Genomic DNA, 18,873 nt, shown 5'->3' with positions numbered 1-18,873 from the left:
CGATTAATTAAATCTCCACGATAAGATTATCCTGGGTGTTTTTGATCATAGATAAATGACTAGAAAAGAAAATTTCGAAGAAATTTTAAGTGTGCCTGCAGCTCGCTAAGTGTGTGCAACCTTGTATGTGTTAACATTAGCATCTTTGTTAGCATTAGCATTTGTTAGCATTAGCATGTGTTAGCATTAGCAATATGGTTTCTTGTTTTTAAGAAATAGGCTCCTCCCACAAGTTCCGCAAGGCGATTACGTTGTCCCGTCGCTCCCGAGATCGTTTGTGTTTCGTTTTGAGAGGGTCGTTCCCCCTGAAAAACACGTTTTGGCATGAAACGGTTACGTTTTGCGCGTTTGTGGTGCCCCCTATGGGTCGAAGTGGAAATGCTTTTGGGTATATGTTCAGTATAGCGCCCCCCACTTGTGGTTAAAATTTGGTGTTGACTGGATGTTTTGTTTGTGATTTATGGCTACTTCTTACAAAACGGGCTCCTCCCGCTAACTTTGGAACCCTGTTACGGAAGAACGGTATGGACTATCAAAATATTGTTTAAATATGTTTATCGCATGAGTCCATAGATTGTGTGTATCGATTTATGTGACATTTGGAGAAAATATGTAGGAAAAGGAGCAAAAAGTGTGTTTTGAAGAAAATTCAAAATGGCGGAAAATCTATCCTGACGCAAATGGGCGTGGCCTATATGAGGAGATGCGTCATGACCCAAGGAATCCAGGGAAAAAGGAATTTTAATTTTCCGACCCACGGTTCAAGAGTTACAGGCCGAAAGGTAAAGTGGACTGTTATAGCGCCACCATGAGGCCAACTGACGAAATTATTTTTTATTTAATCCTTGATATCATTATAAATCTCCTCTCCAAGTTTTGAAACTGTAGCCCCTATGGTTTGCGAGGAAAAAAATATTGAATGTGAGTTTTTGCGATTCCCATTATAAGTCAATGGGTAAAATTAATTCACTAATAAATTAATATCAATTAAACGATACAACTTTTCTCTTAGAAAAGTAATAGCACACCATTCCCGGCCGAGCCGCACGTTTTGATGTATATATTGCGGCGGTGGCGTAAATTGTGCGGCAGTTATTAGCGCACCAAATTTGTGGGATCATTATTATCATTAAGTATGGCGGATTACAATAAGTGTTTTGCCATTGCATGGCAGGCACACTTAATAATATCGCTTATCGTACCCTGAAGAAGGCACTTGTACTGTTACTCTGGGTTCTACGTTAAAACTTTTGGCACTTTGGCTACGGTGTGTGCGGCCACTTTCCTGTCTTTTTGAGACGTCTTCTGAGATGTCACTGTCGTGACTCGTGAGCCCACACCACCACAAGGGCCTGGTGTGCGTAGCATTCCTGTGCACAATGCCGCTTATCGTCCCATCCCTACTCTTGTCTCCTGTCCTCTCCTCAATGTACCTCTCCTCTCAGCTCGTCTCCCCACACAATGCACAATAAGCCAGTACGCAAATAGCGCCATCTTGGATATTGCGCAATGCATTTTGGGTATGCGTGAAGGTTTCTGGGATGCATTGGGTCCATGCACATCCAACACTAGAGGGCGCATCCATATACTCTATGGGCGCATCTCAGAGACGCAGTGGGTTTGATAGTCTTGGAGGATGACAGACGCAGACGAACAATTTTTGTCGGTAGACTAAATTAATTTAAATGCATGAAAGAAGGATTTAGTTGCCCGTTGCCGTGCAGCATGTCTTTTTAAGTCTGTAACCTAACCAAAACAATATGCTCTATGCTACAGAAATAGAGGACCAGAGGAGGTCCAAACTAGGCTACTTTTTGCTTGTGCGATGCGATGCGTTCGTACAGCCTACCAATTAATGATTTGGGCTTTTACATCTCATTCAACCGTAATATGCAAAAATGTTAATGTTAATTTTATGCCATGATGCCGATGGTGCAAGCAACTTGCCTGCATCGTGAATCTTGTCACCATGCAACTTTCACCACTTGGCACTTAATCCATTGCTACGATCAGACAGTCACTGTGCTTGCTCGTATCCAAATTATTCCACGACCCATAAAAGGTTGGATCCCTGTTTTATTATCGTCAACTGAGTCCGGCTTGGTTCTTCAGATCACGCCGGCCGGTTCTGTTTGTCATAACAGTAAAGCTAAACCACCGACGCTGAGCGAACCAAGAGTCCCGTACACAGCGCTGATAAACTGGAGAAGCCTTTGCCGTACAACAGTGTTTCTGCATATCTAAATGTCAGACACACAATCTCACAACCTGCCGCGTTGCGACGTGCTGTGACTGTGAGCCCAGTAGCTCTTATAGGCTGTATAATATATATATTTTACTATGATGCGAGGCTTGCGAGGAATGCGAGGAGCAGCAGCAAGCTGCCAGGCACTAAACCAGCTAGTGTCCGATCACGATACACACTTGATTATGATGTTTTAATGGTTGTAATACTTTATCCAAATAATAATATTAATGATGGGCTTAAATTATAAAGTATAGCCTAATAACAGCATTTCCCCAGGCGGCAGTAGCCGGTGGTCTTTATAATAAGGGCCAATTAAACATTTGAACGGCCAATATATAGGCCTGGCCGCCTATGCCTATTTATTGCAGCAAACTTGATATGATTGTTATTAATAGACTTATTATTTATTTATTTGTTTGTTTGTTTTTATCCCACAATGTTATAACCCATGTTTCACCCGGTGTCAATTATCCTAATGTAATCCTGGGCGCTACACTTCCTCTGCCGACCTGGAGAGACAATAACAGACTATTAGACTTACTTATAGCTCACTTAACAACTGTGGATAACATGATGACCTCCCAGCCGTTTCGGAGGGTATCAGGATCGGATCGGTAAGACAAATTATGTCCCTATGACCCAGTAGTTTGGACCTCCTCTGCTCCTCCTATTTCTGTAGCATGTTGTTTTTGGTGTATAGGTTGCAGATTTAAAAGACATGCTGCACAGCAATGGGCAACTAAAAACTTCTTTAATGCATTTAACACAACAATATCACGGTCTAATAAATACCGTCTTAGCTGAGGAACAGTTAAATTACTAATATTGGTCTCATCTGCGTCGCTGCGTCCGTCATCCTACAAGACTCTGCGATGCGCCCCTAGTGTTGGGTGCGCATGGACCCAATGCATCCCAGAGTCCTTTGCGCATCCCCAAAATGCATTGCGCATTAGTTTGTTTAGACTGGGAACGCATGATTACACATTATTTTGTGCTGTAACTATTGAAAAATAGCACACTTGTAGCTCACTTGTAGATCTGCAATTTTTTTAAACATCGTGAAAATTTGTCTTCAAAGGTTTTTTTTTTTTTTTTTTTTTAATCCTATGTTTCTATATCAGTGGTGCTCAAACTTTTTCATGTGAAGGACCCCCAAAACTATATTTATTTGGCCACGGACCCCCATCTCAAAATATTTAGTTCCAGGGACTCCCCAGAAGCAAAATTTGAGTTACAAATGTTTGCTTAAAAAAATACATATATTCAAAGATTTGCACACATGTTCACGACTTTTCAAAAAAAATAGCTATATCTAAATTAAGAAAGTCTGCTAAATGCCTAGATTGTAAACTACTGAACTCATAAAATGCCACAGTCTGGTAGTAAATCAGTATCATACATATATCCTGAAGCTGGAGACAAAGGCCTACCGATATTCAGTGATTGGGTCTAATGATCAAAACGAGAACATTATAATGGTGTAAATAAATCTATAAAAAACTAAACATTTCCACGTTGTAAGGCCAGTAAGGGACAAGATGACCCCCGGCCACTTTCATTATCACTGAATACACCTTTAACTCTGACAGTATACAAAATTAAATGAAACCAAATGGACCCTTACGGGTCCATTTGGTTTACGGGTCCATTTGGTTTCATGTGTATACTGTCAGAGTTGTAAAGTTGAATTTAGACATCCCAAAAGGAACCCAGAGAGTCTAGTTTTTGTCAAGTAACTTGAAAAATAACCATAAAAAACCAACGTGAAAAAGAATCGTGATAAAATCGTGTATCGTGATACAGCTTGGGAAAATATTGTGATATTGTATTTTTCCATATCGCCCACCCCTAGCCCCTCCACCTTGGGCCCTGGTAACTCAGTCCCACTCCCCCCCCCCCCCCTTGTGACGCCCCTGATTCCACCTCCTGGGACACTGGGGACAGGCAGGGGCGTCAATAGGGTATGGCAGGGGTATGCAGCTGCCATACCCTGGGTTCAGGGGGGAAAATAAAAGTTACTTTTAAATATAAATACATGAATGTATCTTTGTCTATCTGTGCTGGTTATTATGTTGTTAAAATACAGTAAAATAACTACAAATGCAACATTTTACAAAATGGTCACTTCAACAAGGTTTTATAATTGTGGCACGTTTACTAACATGCCAAGTTTAGCTGCACTTGAACAACCGTTCCAGGCTGCCATATCCAGCCCAAGAAACCGTAGAAACGGGGGGAAAAAAAAGAAAATGTACTTCTCAAAATGAATGAATCATGCCTGTTGATAAGGTATGGCAACATGACTGGTGTCTTGAACGCGCGCCTTCGCGCGCGTTCAAGACACCAGTCATGTTGCCATACCTTAGCTTTTTCTGAACTGACGCCACTGGGGACAGGCCAGGTTCCCCAGCCCACCGTCTGGAACAGTTGGCTCTCCATCCGATGAGGTAGGTAATTGCATCCACCTGGCATGCTTGTTATCCTAGCCGTATATAATCAGGGTCTACTGCTATAGAACATTAATAGGGGGAAAACTGTGGGGGAAAGTCAGAGCTAAATGCAATTTGGCCGCAGGTCAGCAATCTCCAGAATGAAATTGTCATTTCTGTGCTGCCATGCCATGCACACACACACGCACACGCACACGCACACACACACACACACACACACACACACACACACACACACACACACACACACACACACACCTTTTTGCACGCATGGGTAGCAAAGCAAGTAAGCGACAGCATTAAGTAACGTCCAAGTCGGGGGCGCCCGCTGGCCTGGTGGTCAAGGCGCATACCACATACTAGGCTATGATGCCTGCTGGCGTCGCTGGTTTGATTCTTGATCCGGACGACCTTTGCCACATGTCATTCCCCATCTCTCTCCCCATTTCCTGTCAGCCTACTGTCCTATCAAATAAAGGCATAAAAAGCCCAAAAACATATCTTAAAAAAAACAGTAACGTCCAAGTAGGGATGGGACGATACGCGATATTTCGTTTATCGTGATAAAAAACACTCACGATAATCGTATCGCGGAGATTTAAATTATCGTGATATCGTCCTCCGTCATGCACTGGGACCAATTCACCTTTTATTTGCCGAGCTGCAAATCCCCACTTAAACCCTCAATAATTGGTAAAAGGTACTTATAATAATACGTACTTGATACAGTCTTTTTTTTTCACTCTATCAAATGTCTTTGCCAAAAAATAGCCGATCTACAAGCTGGCAACGGTGACATTCATACTATTAGCCGTGTCTGATCCATCGTTTGCTCTCTCTATTAACAGCACACAGCGTTTTTATTGATGTTTTTTTCAGTCCTAGATTCCCTCTCTTTTCCCTGGGAGCAGGGAGCGTGCGTGGTGTAGCAGGGACTTAACAGCATTCCTCCGTGGCAGACAGCTGACAGCTAAGCCCCGGCCTAATGGCTAATCTTGCCATAATGCCTTCAGTGTGATTGGTTCCACCTAATTACGCCATCTCTCTCTCCCACGGCCTGTGAATGGCTAGTGAGGCCGGGGGGGGGGGGGGGGGGGGGGGGGGGGGGGACACCAGGTGAGGCGGGGTAACCTCGCGTCACCAGGCTTTCTCGGAGGAAAGCCTAGTATTCGTTTCTGGGGGGGTCCCTGGAACTAAATATTTTGAGATGCGGGTCCGTGGCCAAATAAATATCAGTTTGGGGGTCCTTCACATGAAAAGGTTTGAGAACCACTGACATGGTAGTCTCTCAAGAACAGAACTGAGCTCCAGTTAAGTGAAAAGGACCTTTTCTTTGACGATGGCTGGCCAGATTGCTGACATAGAAACATAGGGTTTTTCAAAAAACCTTAGAAGGATTCAAAAGACACTTATAGAATCGGGTCAAAATTCAAATTTTCATGATTTTTCAAAAATTGCAGATCTACAAGCTCGCAGCGCGGCACTCGGTGCCGCGCTGTGAGCTTGTATATCTGCAATTTTGCAATAGTTAAAGCATAAAATAATAGTACACACTAATGTGTACCCGTTCTAAACAGGAAGCCCACGGAAACTCCCATACAGCATATCCAAAATCCTTGTGGTTAGATTGTCCATCCGCCCTGAAACTGGGAGGTTGGGGCTCGATCCCCGGTCATTCGGCCAAGTCATACCAAAGACTCTGAAAAATGGGACCCAGTGCCTCCCTGCTTGGCACTCAAGCATCAAGGGTTGGATTGAGGGCAAGTCCCTGTGACATACTAGCGTCTTGTCCAGTGGGTGTACAGTACTTGTACATCAAGCTGCCTCACGCTACAGAAACAGGAGATAGCCTCCTGCCCTATGGGCCTCATGGCTCGGGAAGGCTTACTTATTATATCAAAAATCTAATATTATGATGGAGGAGGTTATTAATATTCCATGCTAATCTGCCGTGCTTATGTGGAAACAGAACGAGAGACTGCAGTTTTTGGAAGGTCTGGAAGTTAAGGGAGTGGAAGTGGAAACTGAGCTACACTTCCTAACCGCCTTCCCACTTTACCAAGACATCAGAGACACATACTTCCCACAGATCATAATCGCACAAGAAGAGCTTGAAAACATGACCAATGATTAAAAAAAAAGACTCGCATATCTGCTGGGTGAAGTAAAACAATGTGCAAACACAGCAGCAAGATATGTGAGCTGCTGTGATAGGAGAAGGATATCAAATGGAACACAACCACCTTAAAGACTACTGATCCTGGAGTATACTTTCCTCGACTGTCTGCAATCCAGTAATCTCCAATCCATACATGAAAACTGTTTCACCCCTTTAACCCATTTAGGCCTAGAATTAGAAGGATTCAAAAGACACTTATAGAATCGGGTCAAAATTCTAATGTTCACGACTTTTCAAAAATAGCAGATCTACGAGCTCGCAGCGCGGCACTCGGTGCCGCGCTGTGAGCTTGTATATCTGCTATTTTTCAATAGTTAAAGCATAAAATAATAATACACAAAATGTGTACCCGTTCTAAATGGGTTAAATTGTACATATTTCATTTTGATTGTATTGTACCGTGTGCCCTTCTGCTTTGGCAATGTAAACCTATGTTTTCTCATGCCAATAAAGCCCTTTGAATTGAAATTGAATTGAAATTGAGTGGGGAGAGAGATTTAAGGAGGGAGAGAGAAGGGAGCCCTGATTTCTCAACTCCCCCAACCCTTTGAAGAGAGGTGATCACACCTCCAGTAATATTATACAGAATATGGTGTATATCAACAGGATTATATAAATGATATTAACACAAACTCTGCCATCAAAATACCCCTTTGTACCCCTTCTCTGCCATGCCCGTAGAGCCCGTAAATGTAATAAAAATTAATTAAAAAACATTTTTTTATCGAAGCGCAACTAAAATAGGCCGGAACTAATGCTCCGTGATCGGTTTCTACACGGACACATTATTGAGCGGACACCTTTAACATTGGAGTCCCTGAACCGGAAGCGGAAGTCCGTCCTCTATTTTGGCCCAGCTTACTGTCTACACTCCGCGGCTTACAGATGGAGAACTTATTGATCAATTGAAAAAGTTTCAACGGATTTGAGAAGCTGATGGAATACGCGAACACACGAGCAGTGTCCGATCACGCACGATGGGAACTGGACAAGCGCCCACGTTAACAGGTAGGACTCGGAGAAGCCGGCAGTGAAAGACATAGAGAAATTAACGGGCTTTACGGCCGTAAACTACGAATGAGTTAAGGCTTACATTATGGTACATTTAAGCTTGTTTAAGCTTCTCAATCTGATCACTGACACGTATGCATGTGTCATGTTAGAATGTACGTGTGTTTGTGTGTGTTGGCACTGTGGTTTTCAACATTTTTCAGACCAAGGACCCCCTAGCTGGGACTGAGAGAGAGAGAGAGAGATGAAGCAGGGACCCCCACTACATGCGTACGTAGTATACAATTGTATTGAAGAATACACTTTTTCATAGATTTCATACATAGCTATAGCTTCAAAGATTTGACAGCACTGTCATCAGTGTACAGTATGTGCGATTCATATAACATTGTATTTTAAAGGACCGGGTCACCTCTGGGACAACCAGATCTTATTTAATTGTTGTTTGGGACACGATCAACACAATCCTAAGTACTTTTTTGTGTTCAATCTGTGTTTTTAGATATTTTAGGATTTCAGCATGCTTGTAGCATGCTACAACTGGTCATATGATGCATTTTGCATCATATGACCAGTTGTAGCATGCTGAAATACTAAAATATCTAAAAACACAGATTGAACACGTGTCCCAAACAACAATAAAATAAGATCTGGTTGTCCCAGAGGTGACCTGGTCCTTTAAGTACTTAAACCATAAATATTTAGTGAAAAACAACACAGACATCTGTGTGGGGAGGAATCAATTGGAATAACGACTAAATTGTGGAGATAAGATGTGGGATAAAAAGCAGTAACTCTGAGGACCCCCTGGGGGTCCTGGACCTGCTGTCCAAGACCCCTTGCGTTAGCATGTCATCATCACCTTTATTTATACTCGGAAGTACAGTTGAGGGCAAGCCCTCGTTTTCAATGTAGCCGAGGTTAACAATCACAAACACACAAGCGTGTGTGTGTGTGTGTGTGTGTGTGTGTGTGTGTGTGTGTGTGTGTGTCTGACAAGCAGTTCTGATTCAGCACAAGTCCTCCCAAGCAGACCGTGAACCCCAGGTCACTTCCACTGTGCACAACAAAGAAGCAACACTGACAATGTTGCCATAGCATCCCTTTCATCCTAAAATCTGCCCGGGCACATAGGCACGTACACACACACACAGACACACACCCTATGATCTGCCCCGGCTCTGCCTGTACACAAACTACACATCAATGAGACTTCACTTCCCATCAGGCTGTTTGGCTTTAAGAAAGGCACGTCCACACCTCCTTTTACACATGTGCAACACACACACACACACACACACACACACACACACACACACACACACACACACACACACACACACACACACACACACACACACACACACACACACACACACACACACACACACACACACACACACACACACACGCTACCATTTAATACAAAAAATAAAACCAAGTTTGTAGTGAGCGGTGGTGCGTGTGAGTGTGTGGCCGTGTGTGTAGCAGTTCATTTCAGGGTCGCGCGTGTGTGCATGTGTGCGCTTGAGCTTGTGTGTGTGTTTGTGCGTGTGTGTGATGCAACAGCACCATTTGGTCACCAACGGTATTGCAGGCTACATACCCACAACCACGCATACCCACCCACAAGCTCACGCTAAGGAGACGGTGTACCACCGCTCAAAAACAAATCTTGCTGAGCTCATGTAAGTCATAGGCACATAAAAGGCACGTGCGTGCGTGCGTGCGTGCGTGCGTGTGCGTCCGTGCAGGTGTCTTTGTCTTCCACTTTAGATCAAATTAAGAGTCTTGGTTCCTAAGATGCCCTCGCCACCGAAAACACTAAGACAGGATGTGGAACAGCTTGCATTGTTAACAGGCTGTGTGTTGTCAGCTGTGCACTGTGTGTGTGTGTGTGTGTGTGTGTGTGTGTGTGTGTGTGTGTGTGTGTGTGTGTGTGTGTGTGTGTGTGTGTGTGTGTGTGTGTGTGTGTGTGTAGGGCTGTCACGATTATGACATTTTACATGACGATTATTTGTCACTCAAATAATTGCGATTAACGATTTAATTGTGTTTTTGTCATTGACAATTACATTTCTGTTTGGCTTGTAGGCTTTTAAGATGCACATGGTAGATATGACACATAGCCTAAACATACAAAGAAATTACTGACATATTTGACAACTTTATACTTAAAAAAGAACATTGATAGTGGAAATAGCCGATCTACAAGCTCACAACGCGTCGCGATGCGACGCGTTGTGAGCTTGTAGATCTGCGATTTCCTCTGTTTTTGACCTTTTATTTAAATATATGAAAATACTCATGATGATTATGAAAAATAATCACGATTACGTCAAAAAAAAATCACGATTAGACGATTATGTAATAATTGTGACAGCCTTGTGTGTGTGTGTGTGTGTGTGTGTGTGTGTGTGTGTGTGTGTGTGTGTGTGTGTGTGTGTGTGTGTGTGTGTCCTACTAATCCCCCAAAACAGTGTAAACTCATCTCCTGTCCCATGCAGGTGATTGTCTGTATCGGCTTTGTATTTAACCCATTTAGGCCTAGTAATTATTGAATGCTTTAAGCTGTGAAAAATAGCAGATATACAAGCTCACAGCGCGGCACCGAGTGCCGCGCTGCAAGCTTGTAGATCTGCTATTTTTGGAAAAAGTCGTGAAAATGTGTGCAAATCTTTGAATATACGGTATGTATTTTCAAAGCGAACGTTTGTAACTCAGATTTTGCTTCTGGGTGGTCCCTGGAACTAGATCATTTGAAATGGGGGTCCGTGGCCAAATACATATCATTTTGGGGGTCCTTCACATGAAAAGGTTTGAGAACCACTGACATAGTAGTCTCTCAAGAACAGACTAACTGAGCTCCAGTTAAGTGAAAAGGACCTTTTCTTTGACGATGGCTGGCCAGATTGCTGACATAGAAACATAGGTTTTTTCCCAAAATCTTAGAAGGATTCAAAAGACACTTATAGAATCGGGTCAAAACTCTAATTTTCACGATTTTTCAAAAATAGCAGATCTACAAGCTCGCAGCGCGGCACTCGGTGCCGCGCTGTGAGCTTGTATATCTGCTATTTTTCAATAGTTAAAGCATAAAATATTGCGTCATAATGTGTTCAGGCCTAAATGGGTTAAAAGGTCTGACAATAATGGGGCAGAGCAAACAATATAATCTAAAAATTCATCAATAAAAGAATCAGAATCATGGGAATTAAAACCATCGTTTTGGTTTTCTGTCTATTTTTTTATTTTGTCTTTTGCCGGTTTTTGTTGAATCTTTATGACATACTGTCTTCTATTAATGCTGTGCATTACTAGAAAATGCAGACATTTGTAAGAGGACAACTTGATTTATATTTCTAAAGATATTTATAAAAAAAAGAAAAAAACATATTTACACATAGCAAATCCATCCAAACATGTACATGATATCCGTCAGCTGGTATTATACTGTCTGTATTTCCTCTCTGCTGCCCCGTGCAGGGAGCAGTGAAGTTGGGTCTCTCTTAGGGCCGTCCCGATTATGACATTTTACACGACGATACATTTTCTCTCAAATAATTGCGACTAACGATTTAATTGTGTTTTTGTCGTTGACAATTACATTTCTGTTTGGCTTTTAGGCTTTGAAGTTGCACATGGCAGATACGACACATAACCTAAATATACAAAGAAATTACTGGCATATTTGACAACTTTATACTTAAAAAAAATGCGTTGCGATGCGACGCGTTGTGAGCTTGTAGATCTGCTATTTCCACTGTTTGAACATATATAAACATTTTTCAACATGTTAACAATTATGACGATTATCACAAAATAATTGCGATTATGTCATAATTGCGACAGCCCTAGTCTCTCTCTGGCAACAACAGATGGGGTTACTAACCCAACAGAACCACGACAGCCAACTGGGTTCCACACAGACAGACACATTACATAACACTGAAAAATATGCAGTGTTAATTTAAGAGTGTAAAAATGACCCTTAAGTGTACTAATGTATCCGCCGTTACCGTATAGAGCGCCCATTACTCTGCCGAACAATAATGACCTGCACTATTAGTCTGGGATCATTATGCCAAAGATTTAATGTGTGTTATATGTCGTTAAATGAACCCAGATTCTTTTCCACAAATGGGAGAAATCAAACGTGCTTTTTATCTGCGAAAGAACAAGACAGGAACCTAAAAAAAGAGCACAGCCTCCCTGTGTTCAGTGTGTGAGCTGTAAGCTGCACAAAATAAATCTCAATGCCGTGTCCAGCGGTGAAGCCTGGCTGATTGTGAACGTGTTATGTATGTTATGTGTTATGTACTACCACCAGGCACATGCACACATAGACAGCAAAGGGGGCTTTATCCGTCTGTAAAAAGTTCCCTCTCCAGACCATGAATGCAGTTTTTACTATGGTGAAAGAAATGCAAATGCCCTCTTTCCATGCCATACATGAAGGCAGCATTCAAGAGCATTGTCTTGTCCAAACTCTCCTGAACTTGAACGCAGCATTTTATGTTGAAAGAATTGCCCTCCACGCCATTACACCACATCTCCAGTATTGACTTGATTATGTTTTAGTTCAGTGTAGTGACAGGCACCGAAAATAGCCGAGTGTAGTGACAGGCACCGAAAATAGCCGACCTCCAAGCTCACAAAGCGTCGCAGCGCGACACGTTGTGAGCTTGGAGGTCGGCTATTTTCGATATTTTCACCAAAAGGCCCTTTTAGAAATCCCAGACCATGCCTCTCTAACATTCTCTGCACGTCCCTGTCCACAGTACCACAGTAGTAGACACAGTCAAACCCAGTTCTTTTTCCAACAACAAAACATTCACAGCGTGGGGAAAGAAAACCTGGACAAGATCAAGCCCCTTCCCCTTAACTTCTGGTTATTTATTTGTCTTAGATTTTTCATTTTAAGAAATGTCTCCTCCATTATAGAAAGACAAGAAAGAATGAGGGTCTGACATGTAACAGGTCCCGAGTCTGACTGCACACCCAAGGGCGTCAATTGGGTATGGCAGGGGTATGCGGATGCCATACCCTCCGTCCAGGGGGGGAAATAAAAGTTACTTTTAAATATAAATCCATGAATGTCTCTTTGTCTATCTGTGCTGGTTATTATACAGTAAAATAACTACAAATGCAACATTTCACAACATGGTTACTTTAACAAGGTATTATAATTATCTTCTCCACACTTGTATTCTCCCCATCTTGACAGAATGGTATATTCCCAGGTTCCGCAGGTCAGCTGCACAGGTGCAATGCATTATTGTTAATTGTGGCACGTTTACTAACATGCCAAGTTTAGCTGCACTTGAACAACCATTCCAGGCTGCCATATCCAGCCCAAGAAACCGTAGAAACAGGGGAAAAAATAAAATGTACTTCTTAAAATAAATGTATCATGGCTGTTGCTAAGGTATGGCAACATGACTGGTGTCTTACGCGCGTGCGAAGGCGCGTGCAAGACACCAGTCATGTTGCCATACCTTAGCTTTTTCTGAACTGACGCCACTGTGCACACCAGACCACCGTCTCCACTAACAGGCCCAACACCGTCCATGACACGTGGTTCTGACTATCTGATTTCAGCTCCTTCTTTCTGGATATTCTCCAGCGCGGGACGGCCTCTTTTTAGCCTCCTATCGGCCCAATATCCCAGAGCAGAATCTGTATCTGTACCATCTGTTACATAACGGCGTCCTATATAAAAACCCATGAATAATCACACAGCTCTGCCTGTCACCGCGATCAAAGAGGGGTTTGATTCAAAGCAGCATGCTCCAGTTTTGTGAAGTCTACACAGCTTCTGGATTCTGAGAAAAGGGAATTCACTAGAATTCACTGAAGTCAGACAGGAGTTTGCCACTTGTTCACCTGTTGTAAACAAGCAGTTCCTGCTATGTGCCCCCTGCAGGCTTAAAATCTTCTGAAAAGCATCACAACATACTGTACATGTCTATCCGCTGAAGAAAAACAACACCTGCTTATTTTAAGTCGCTTTGGATTAAAAGCGTCTGCTAAATGCCTAAATTGTAAATTGTAGCACACAAGCAAAACAAGCCTCAAACTTGGAACACAATGTTCCCGCTTGATTGGATACTCTGCTGAAAAGAAAATAGGTGGCTGATGGACATTGGGTGACTGGGGGGAGGGAGGGTCAGAGGGGAGAGAGCCAGAGAGGGCCAGTCGGCAACAGGGCTTGAGGCAGGGACGTGCTGGCCATTGGTAAAAGTGGGACAACTCCCGAACGGCCGGTTCATTCCAGGCTGGTCCATTAGGAAAAAAATACAAATAAAATGTCTGCCTTCGTTCCATTTTGGGGGCTGGGTGGCCAACAAAGTAAATCGTCACTGTCGGGCAGAAACCTCGTATCTCCAAGTTTCAAATTTGTAATTTTTTTCGCAAAGCCCTGCTTCATCATACAAGGCTGTCGCACAAAAGTAGTGAAAACAGCAGATCTACAAGCACACAACGCCTCGCGGTGCGAGGCGTTGTGTGCTTGTAGATCGGCTGTTTTCACTAGTTTAAATCATTTTTTAAATGATAAATACAAAACAAACGGTTTTGGACATACAAGGTTTCCACCCGACAACGACGAAATATAACTCATGTAATTGGCCCACTGGCTTGTCACTTGTCATGATCTGAAATGGCAAATCTTTGAGTTGCAGCAGCAGCGCTATAGAGAGAGATCTCTCTCTATAGCGCGCAATGAGGACCTCTCCAACTCTTTTTCCCGGGCTGAATCAAGGGCCCAGCACGTCCCTGGCTTGAGGTCCATTGAGGCTCTGCCGTATGAACTGTAGAGATGGCCCGGGACACAAGAGGCCCTGGTACAAAGAGGAGACAATGACCATTCAACCACCCCAACCCCCACCCCCACCCGCTCAGTCACAACACAACAGCTGACCAGCTGACAATGACAGGAGGAGAGACCAGAGGTACACAAGGAGAAGAAAAGAAAGAAGAAGAAGAGGGAGGGAGGGAGGGGGATTAGAGGTGTAAAAGGAAAGTGTCAGACGCTCATTCAGCTCCACGAGAGAGAGAAAGGAGAGAGACAAAGTACAACAATGTGTAAACACAGCAGCAAGATTTGTGAGCTGCTGTGATAGAAGGATATCAAATGGAACGCAACGCAACCAAAGACTACTGTATAGTCCCCCCAGGAATCCGCGGAGAAAAAGTCTTGATTCTGCGGAGAACAATCCTGATTCTGCGGAATTCTGCGGAGAAAAATTCTTGATTCCGTGGACATTAAAAAACAACCTAAAATTACCAGTTATCAAGCTAAAAAATATATAGTTATAATAATCAAGTAAAACCCTTCATGAAATAGCTACAATTAATTGTAAGTAGTGGTTAGAATACCGGTAATATTCGAATAATCATTTTTGAGAATACAAATCTATTCTTTTTTTAATAGTTATTGTTTTTGATAATTACTTTCTGTTGCAAAGACTATATTGTCATCCAAACCATGCCCATAGTAACCACATTTTAGGGGTGTAATATGTATTTATTCTCCTCTGCATTAGCATTGTTATTGCCAGGCATAGAGAGGAACTATAGTTCAGGTCAGGACACAGTTTCTGTCAGGAATGTGGAGACAGTGGGACCATCCAGCGTCAGTGCTAGCAGGAGGGAAGCTAAGCTATTCCCCCAGGCTCTGTACGAGGTGGCCACTGGCCAGACCATGTACACATCATTTTATAATAGTAGTAATGACTACTCCAGCCGCTCTGCCGCCACTCGCAACTGTTATTCCGCGGACGCCAGAAAAGTCCACGAATGGCCGGGGAAATCCGCGGGTGGTCGCGAATTCCGCGATAAATTCCGTGGATCGCGGAATCGCGGATTCCTGGGGGGACTAACTGTATACTTTCTCGATACATGAAAACAACTGTTCCGCCACTTTCAATTGTACATATTTTATTTTGATCGTATTAAATTGATCGATCATATTGTACCGTGTACACTTCTGCTTTGGCAATGTAGACGTTATGTTTTCTCATGCCAATAAAGCCCTTTGAATTGAAATGTAATTGTGAGACAGAGAGAGAGAGAGACAGAGTGAAGAAGAGCGAGGGGGAAAGAAAAGTGAGAGAGGGGGGACAGAAAGAGAGGCAGAAGGAGAAAGAAAGCAGGCTCAGTGTGACAATGGAGAAGAATGAAGTCACAGTAGGTATAGCCAGGGACGTGCTGGCCATTGGGAAAAGCGGGACAACTCCCGAACGGCCGGTTCATTCCCGGCCCGTCCAGGCCGGGCCATTAGGAAAAAATTTAAAAATAAAATGTCGGCCTTCGTTCCATGTTGGGGGCTGGGCGGCCAACAAAGTAAGTCGTCACTGTCGGGCAGAAACCTCGTATCTCCAAGTTTCAAATTTGTAAATTTTTTCGAAAAGCAAAGCCCTGCTTCATCATACAAGGCCGTCGCACAAAAGTAGTGAAAACAGCAGATCTACAAGCACACAACGCCTCGCGGTGCGAGGCGTTGTGTGCTTGTAGATCGGCTGTTTTCACTAGTTTAAATCATTTTTTAAATGATAAATACAAAACAAACGGTTTTGGACATTCAAGGTTTCCACCCAACAACGACGAAATATAACTCATGCAATTGGCCCACTGGCTTGTCACTTGTCATGATCTGAAATGGCAAATCTTTGAGTAGCAGCAGCAGCGCTATAGAGAGAGATCTTCTCTATAGCGCGCAATGAGGGCCTCTACAACTCTTTTTCCCGGGCTGAATCAGGGGCCCAGCACGTCCCTGGGTATAACAGGCTTTCACTGGCTGAATGAGGGTGGAGGCAGGGTGTGTGTGTGTGTGTGTGTGTGTGTGTGTGTGTGTGTGTGTGTGTGTGTGTGTGTGTGTGTGTGTGCGTGTGTGTGTGCGTGTGTGTGTGTGTGTGTGCGTGGAACCCACATGGCTTCTTATTGTAGGAATCAAATAAGTCTTTATATATGGGTCACACTGAGCTAGGGGTTCACTCTCTCTTTACCGTTTAGCTGAGGCGCGAAGTAGGGATGGGACGATATGAAAAAGTCATGTCACGATTATTGTGACTAAAGAAATCGCGATTTTACGATATTATCGCGATAAAATATCCCCAAAATCCATTATCCTGGGGCGGAACATTTGCCAAAAAAAAATAGCAGATCCACAAGATCAAACGCTATTTTTTGGCAAAGAGATTTGGTAGAGAGTGAAAGAAAAGCCTATCAAGTACGTATATTATAAGTACATTTTACCAAAAGAGGGTTTAAGTGGTACCGGATACGCAGCTTGGCAAATGAAAGGTGAATTGATCCCAGTGCATGACGGAGGACGATATCACGGTAAATTAAATCTCCACGATAAGATTATCTCAAGTGTTTTTTTATCACGATAAACGATAATATCGCTTATCGTCCCATCCCTAGTGTGAAGATGATGGAAATAAAGGCTTTTATAATAGCCGGGGAGCCACTGTGCCAAAATGAGAGAAGACCTGTGATGTCATGACATACTCCAAATTTTAGTTTTTCCTATTAATTTGGTCAATACGGTACACAGAATGAGAGGCCTGCTCTGCCGGAAACACTGCGAAAAAAAAGGTTTCCCATTGACTTCACTATACTGGAAAAAAAACACAAAAAAAGTAGCATGTGAGGGGTCAAACTAAGGGTTCTTCATGATTCTGAATCCATTGCAAGCATTTGTTTTGCATGAAAAACATTCCTTGGGCCAGATTTCAGCCTCTCAAACCAGTCATCACTTTTCACCGTTATTTTGGTCCGTTTTCTAGCCCAAGGAATGTTTTTCATGCAAAACAAATGCTTGCAATGGATTCAGAATCATCAGTGTTTGACTGTCTTATTTTTCTTGAAACCTGTCTTGTTTTACCATGTTGTGAAGTGCACAGAGACCCCTCGGGGTGATTTTGTACTATAAATAAAAATAAACTGACTGAAACTGAAACTGAAGAACCCCTAGTTTGACCCCTCACATGCTACTTAAAGCATATTTTTTTTGGTGTGTTTCTTTCCTGTATATTGAAGTCGATGGAGTGAATATACAAATGGCCATAACTTTTTTTTCCGCAGAGTTTCCGGAAGAGCAGGCCTCTCATTCTGTGTACCTTAATGACCAAATGAATAAAAAAAACAAAAATAAAAAGTATGTCATGACGTCACAGGTAAAACCCTATCCTTTGAGCTTTTGGGCCTGTGGCTCCCCGGCTATAAACTGCACACTCACTGTACAACGCATTCTAGGATTGAGGAGAAGCTTATTGAACTGCCTGCCAAGTTAACACAATCACCTGTGAAAGCAAACACAACGCATACAATAATCTGATAGAAACACACACGCACAAAACCACACGCAACCTCAAGGCGTTGTCACGTCACACCAAATCAGCCCTGTTCACTGACGGCTCCAATCCTCGTCAGTGGACCATTCGAGTTGAACCGCATTTGCCCCGCAGTTAACTCTCAAGTACCTGGAACGCGCCCGAGTCGCGTTAGATTTTAACCACTTTAACCATTGTTTTTATGCTTTAACTATTGAAAAACAGCAGATCTACAAGCTCGCAGCACGCTGCGAGCTTGTAGATCTGCTATTTTTGAAAAATCGTGAAAATGTGTGCAAGTCTTTGAATATCTTTGACCCGGTCTTTGACCCGACTTCTAAATCCTTCCTCTAAATCAGCTGTTCTCAAACTTTTTCATGTCAAGGACACCCAAAATTACATGTATTCGGCCGCAGAGCCCCCCCATCTCAAAATATGTTGTTCCAGGGACCCCTCAGAAGCAGAGATTTGAGTTACAAAAGTCTGTTTTGAAAAATGTGCACACATTTTCACGATTTTTCTAAAATAGCAGATCTACAAGCTTGCAGGGCGTTGTGAGCGTGTATATCTGCTATTTTTCATTAGTTAAAGCACTCAATAATTGTAGGCCTAAATGCGTTAAGTGAAGGTCATATCTTGCTTCCT

At 42.9% G+C, this 18,873-nt stretch overlaps 1 protein-coding gene across 5 annotated transcripts in view; it reads right to left on the bottom strand.

Moving 5' to 3' along the window:
• LOC308307030 (rho GTPase-activating protein 12-like) overlaps positions 1 to 18,873 on the bottom strand; it is a 173,038-nt gene that overhangs the window by 78,833 nt on the left and 75,332 nt on the right. The gene's annotated exons all lie outside the window — the stretch shown is intronic.

This window comes from Nannobrachium achirus, assembly GCF_963921795.1.
Source record: "Nannobrachium achirus genome assembly, chromosome: 21".
In the NCBI taxonomy this organism is placed as follows: Eukaryota; Metazoa; Chordata; class Actinopteri; order Myctophiformes; family Myctophidae; genus Nannobrachium; species Nannobrachium achirus.
The sequence above is the reverse complement of the archived record's forward strand: the minus strand, read 5'-3'. Positions and strand labels throughout refer to the sequence as shown.